This window comes from Clupea harengus, chromosome 21, assembly GCF_900700415.2.
Source record: "Clupea harengus chromosome 21, Ch_v2.0.2, whole genome shotgun sequence".
Taxonomy (NCBI): domain Eukaryota; kingdom Metazoa; phylum Chordata; class Actinopteri; order Clupeiformes; family Clupeidae; genus Clupea; species Clupea harengus.
Window position 1 is genome coordinate 18,562,500 of NC_045172.1, and position 6,423 is coordinate 18,568,922.

Here is a 6,423-nt window from a genome sequence, read left to right on the forward strand (position 1 = left end):
GACTAAAGATAAATTTGAATTCAGCAGTCACTTTTTATGGGTTCAAAATATGGGTGACGACAGAACTGTGGACTGACTTCTTTCATACTGATCAAAAGGGAGAGGCGTTTGGTGGATGTGAATAATGGAGTAAGGGAGAGGGATAGAGAGAGAGAAAGAGAGAGAGAGAGAGAGAGAGAGAGAGAGAGAGAGAGCTTGATTCTGTACTTTCTGAGAGACAGCTTGATTCTGTACTTTCACTCTCTCTCTCTCTCTCTTTCTCTCTCTCCCTCTCTCTCTCTCTCTTTCTCTCTCTCTCTCTCCCGCTCTCTCTCACTCTCTCTCTCTCACACACACACACACTATTAAATCCTTTTCACTCTATTATGCTCTGGGAAGAGGAACTGGTAAGTATGGTATGATATAATACCTCAAATATGTACCTATCACAAATAAAACATTCTTGCACACGCACACACACACACACACACACACACACACACACACACACACACACACACACACACACACACACACACACACACACACACACACACACACACATCCCACACACACTGTTTCCACACCAGTTGGATGGGATTTATAAACCCATGTCTTCTTTCTCTGTCCCTGTGGTCTTTTCCTCGTGTGCTGCTCACCATGCCTGTGATAACCTGTCACAGGCTGGCTGGGCATCTCAGAGTTGTTGGAGGGAACTGAGTGAGGAGGCTTGGGTACAACCTCCATCTATCTGGGATTCCTGTCTGAGTGAAGAGGCTTGGGAATAACCTCTATCTATCTGGGATTCCTGTCTGAGTGAAGAGGCTTGGGAATAACCTCCATCTATCTGGGATTCCTGTGTGAGTAGAAGAGGCTTGGGAATAACCTCCATCTATCTGGGATTCCTGTGTGAGTAGAAGAGGCTTGGGAATAACCTCCATCTATCTGGGATTCCTGCCTGAGTGAAGAGGCTTGGGAATAACCTCCATCTATCTGGGATTCCTGCCAGCCTGAATGACATTCCTCCTGCACAGGAGCATGTTGGCGTGAAAAAGAGATGAGGATGAAGATGGCATATCATCTCTGTCAGATGAACATCTGGGAATGTAGTGAGGTAATACAAACACACAAACACACACACACACAAACACACAAATTATTCAACACAATTGCCTCATTGTTCAGCAATAGACCACTACTACAGAGAAACAAAACCACCACCCATGGCTCTCTAAAGAGTAAACAATGTTGTACATAGTTAATAAACTGCATTTTACACAAGCATACACTATGTAACATTACTAGCACATGACAAACATTACGTAACTCTGTTATTAGAAAGTAGAGGATCATTTTGTTGTGTGGTTCAAGAACATAGAAAGGGAGAGAAGAGTCAAGACAGAGACAAACTACAGCTAAGATATCATTTAGAGTCGCTATCCAGTAGGAAGTTAGAGGGGAGGAGGATGCCTATTTTGTAGATGCAAAACAAAACACACTGCAGAAAAAACTTACAGGATATGCCTCTGGACTCGCATAAACAGCATATAAACACACTTTCAACACTGGGAATGTCTTGGTACAAAAACCTTTTCTCTTAGCCAGATAAGACAACAAATGCAGCCAAGGTATCATGGTTAAGTTAAGGAGGCATATGAGACAAACTTCTGGATAGGTCATTTGCTGCACAAAATGCTGGCATTACTTGCACACCACAATTGATACTGATACTGTAAATGGACATTGTCCTTTTCGTATGCCATGAAAAGACTGGACATACATAAACTTTACATTTCTGTCAGTCAAGTAGTCCTTTTAGGTTATGGTTGTATGATATATTGTAGTATGGTGCTCCATGCAGAGCCTCTCTGGAGATAAGGAAAGGTTTATGGACCAGAAATGATCATCTCAGTCTGTCTGCCACAGATGCTGAGGTGATGTCTCCACTCTCTCATCGAGTGATTTGCGGGTTCCAATTGGCCCAGGAACATCAATGGTCTTGGCCGGCATGGAGATCAGCCTAGGACACTGTGTCTGATAAACACGTATCTGAAAGATAAGCACGCCTCACAAAAGGCGCTTCCTCTCTCTGCCCTGGCCCCACACACAGCGAGCTCCACGCACTTCCCAGAGATACGCCCAGGGCTCCCCAAGAACAATAAACGGTCGAATCTGCCACACAAATATCCTCTGAATTCTGTGTATCGCTCCAATATCCGGCCTTTATTTTGAAACAGTGTAAGGAGGGTCGTCTGTGAATCCCATGGATGCTCAGATAAACCGTCGGAGCATAAACAGACGATTGCTGATGCAAATGGTCCTCCCACTCATCCTATCCTCTTTGCTCTTTCCTGTGGCCTTCTTTGGAACTTTCTGGATCAATTCAAACATACAACTGAAAACTCCCAGCAGGTCTCTCCAACATTGCCACCACAGAACCATACTGGTTAAATGAACTATCATGTGACAGAATCGGTAGGAATTACCTGCGAATGAAAGTGGGGCACTGCAGGTCTTCTGATTGTGACTCACTAGTTTGTTCCGGTCTGAACCCATTTCACGGTGGGGCTTTTCGGGTGGCATTTTCCTCCCTCTGATCTTGTGGGCGCATAGCTGACAAGAGCTGCCTCGGTGGTAGTTGTCATGGAAACAGGAGTTGCTGTGCCATGTCACAGATACAGTATAATGCTTCAGTGATGACTGTATGGCAGGCATGAAGGGACATATAATGCCTACTCCGACAGTACAGAGGCAGACTTGCTAACAGATTATTTTCTAGGTATCTATATATTCAATATCAGAAAAATATATATATATGTATATTATAAAGCTATGGGTGAATGTGGTATTATATGTATATTCAACAGTAGGCAAATGTATACTACAATAAGAGAGAAAATATGTCAAAATAATTTAAAACTTAATTTGATTAATTTTAACACTCTCTCCTTGTGCAGGAGTTTCATAAATATTTCGTTGGCATATTTAGTTTGCATGCAAGATGGGAGACTAGAGGAAATAAAATCAAAAGAACAAAACAGCTCTGTGTGTTACTGGTTTATTTTACAGAGGCAACATTTGACCATGTTCTACTCAACATTCAGCGTTTTAAATAATTCACATTCAAAGTGATTAAATAGGGGTTTCGTATTCAAGGCTGAGTTATTTATGCACATAAATTTGAAACCTGAAAAATTGACAAGAGCAGCTGGATGGATTGGGTTGAGAAGCAAATCATTGCCACTAGAGTAGTGCAAAAGAGGCTGGCACTTCATCTGAACCCACTCCTAAACAAGGCTAAAATAACTTTAGAAAAGAAAGAGAGGTAAGACGAAAGTTGTGAGGAGAGAATGACGTGATAAGAACGGGAAAGTGATACGGGCCATCCACTGTGTCACTCATGCAGGAACGAGTCTGTTTTTTTTCAAAGGGTTATCTGTAACGGAAATGGCACTGAGCGCAAATAAATAAATAAATACATGCTTATAAAGTCAATTATCACATGTTTTACCCTTTGCATCGAAAATGGTAGAGGCGTGTACTGTTTCCTACAACAAATCATTAAAGAAGAAAGGCAAATGCAAAAAACCCGGACACATCCGTTATTCATAAAATCAAATCAAACCATTTACAGATTTCCCATGACCCTGAGGAGTGAATAAAAAACGGCCTGTGCGGGAAACACAAAAAAAAGAGAGTGAGAGTCACCCGTCTCCAGATGCCGAGCATCACATCCATCTGTGCTGCCCAAACGGCCCCATCACAGGCTCGGTGGGAGCCCGGAGGGGGATCAAATTACGTACGAACCACGCCACGCCGAAATGATGGATGGCCCTCTGCGCACAGTTGCGCTCAAACACATTACCCACCAGCACTGACGGCTGCAAGAATGGAAGATTTGAGCGACAGCCGCCGGGCACAGATGTCTGAGTTGCTTTAGTCCTAAGCCAGTGGCGAAAGGCTGTGGCATGTTTTTGTTGATGCAAGTTCATAAAGGTGCTACGGTCCACTATTCGAGGGCTGGTTGCAGAAAAGACCGGTCTGCATTTTTGTCCGTGCGTCTTTACAGATAGCAAAAGGCCAGTGGACAACTGTCGGCCCATTAGGGGCAGAGTTGGCGGTCAGCTGGCCGTTTGCTCATCGGTTTTCGGCGGGCCATTGGTGAGTAACACACAAACAGCCCACCGTTTTCCCAATTGCTTTTTTTATTTATTCATGTATACTTCATTAATTTTACCCAACCCTTAACAATTGTATATGTTGTTACCAGTGCGTAAAAAAAGTATTCAACTGACCAAGTCTCTTTTCACCTTGACAGCCTTCTATGAACTTCATGTTTTAAATAGACTATAGTAAGGATATGATTTAGAAATTACAGGAATTGCTAACGATTTATTTTATTAATTTCCACGCAAGTTAAATGAATATGATGGTGGCCCGAGAGCGGACCAGAAGTGGCACACCAGTAGGTTGCCGACCAAAATCCACCAGTAGACTAATATAGCCTATGCTTGCAATTTGGGCTCTTGTTCCAGGCCAATTCTTCTTTCAGTGGGATAAAACACATGGGAACAGGGGGGAAGGCGTATTTTAAATTTGACAGCAGAGCATTCATCTGAGCGCTGTTAAAACAGGCAGGTAAACCAGAGCAGATTGTGCACTGAATCTCAATGTGAGGCGCCAAAGAGGGTATGCAATATATGCAGCGCATAGGGGCGCCACACAAAGGGGGGCGCCAAAACAATTGAAATAAAGAAAGAATATACGAGTTACATAATAAATTACATAATCCAGAAACTTTCTCATTCATTTCACTTTTTATTTAAAATGTGTCAAATACTATATCGTAAACATAGCCTACCAAGAATGTGTAGGCCGCACTCCAGATTTGCAATTGGCTAGAAATGGCAGGTGCAGGAATGAAAGAAAAATGGCTGTGGAGGAATTATGACAGGTAGGTTTTAAAGTCGGCTAATAACATTATTTCAGTAGACATCCCATGTGAAGCTTGAAGTCCAACATGTTATTCAGACTAGCAAACAGTTAGCTAGGTTTGCACTGAAAACTTCTCTTGTTGGCTAAATTAAGATTTTAATCGAATCCCAGTGCTTTATCAGAACGTGTACAAACGACAAAAAGAAATGGGTAAACATCCTATTTTCTTTGTTTCTCGGTTACTTTTCCTCGTTATGAAATTAGCCAGCTTCCCTTAAACAGAATGTCTGCAAATTCAGTCTTGGCTTGGTAGAACGAGCTTGCCGGAAACATATAGGCTATTGATCAGAAACGCCAGTAAGCAGTGAAGTACAAGTGTTAACGTGTTACAGTCGTTAAAGAGGGATGTTTTTGTACACTTTAAGGAGATGTCCATCCATAAGGTAGCTTGCTAGATGACTTAACTGGGTGCAGAGCTGTCAGCCCCCCTGTTATTCCTTTCCTTCTGCACGTATCTTCCTAACAGGACGTAAACGAATTAAAGTAAGTGACATGAAGGCAACTGTTTGGTAACGTTCAGGAGAGTCTGGCCTATAGAGTCTGAAATCTGAGGGGGTGCCACGCTCTCTTTGTGCATTTTAAGTTCGAGCTGTCAAATCATCCCTAACTAGACAGCTCAGTCAGAAAAAGATCGCACGACGTCGTTTATCAATTAAACAACTTAAAACAGGTGAACATTGGGCGGAAGCAGCTAGTTGTAAAAGGCTACCTCAGTTTCCTAACAATATTATAATTAAATAAGTTGTGCAGTTATTAAATAATACAAAAGTTTTTGCATGTGTTGTTTATCAGGTCTACCCATATACCAGTGAGTTTGTGATGTCCCTACCGGCCAGGGCTGGGTCCATTCGGGTCCACTTCTACCCGGGCGAGAGTAAGCCCGTCATGACATCCTTCATAGAACTGGAGCTCAGTTCATGGTAGAGGACCTCTAGACAGCTAGACAGACAAATGTCTTGCTGTGCACAGAATTTGGCACGGTGGGTTTGATTTACATTAACTGTCTTGGAGAGGCATGGCATGTAGGAGTGAAACAGACACTAGCCGACAGACAGCATATGTCTTCTAAATGGGTGGTTTGGTGATTATGGTGCCCCTGCATCTGTTCAAGCGAACAACCTTTACCGGCTTTGCCTCCAGACACGGAAGATACAGAACCGCTCACATATAGTGGCCATACTCTGTGCGCGGCACCAGACTGACCCCTATTGAAACAAAGAACACATTGCATATTGTTGCACGTAGACTATGCATAGGTTTCATCTCAACCTCAATCTAATAGGTACCTTTTAGAGTTTTTTTTTTTCCAAAATATTTGGTGGCCTTGTGTGGTCTCATAAATCATGTATATATATTTTTTCAATATTTTTGTTTTAGTAATTCAAAAACTACTGAAGTTATTATCCATACCAGACATTATATAGTCAACCATCACTTAGCTAGTCTCAA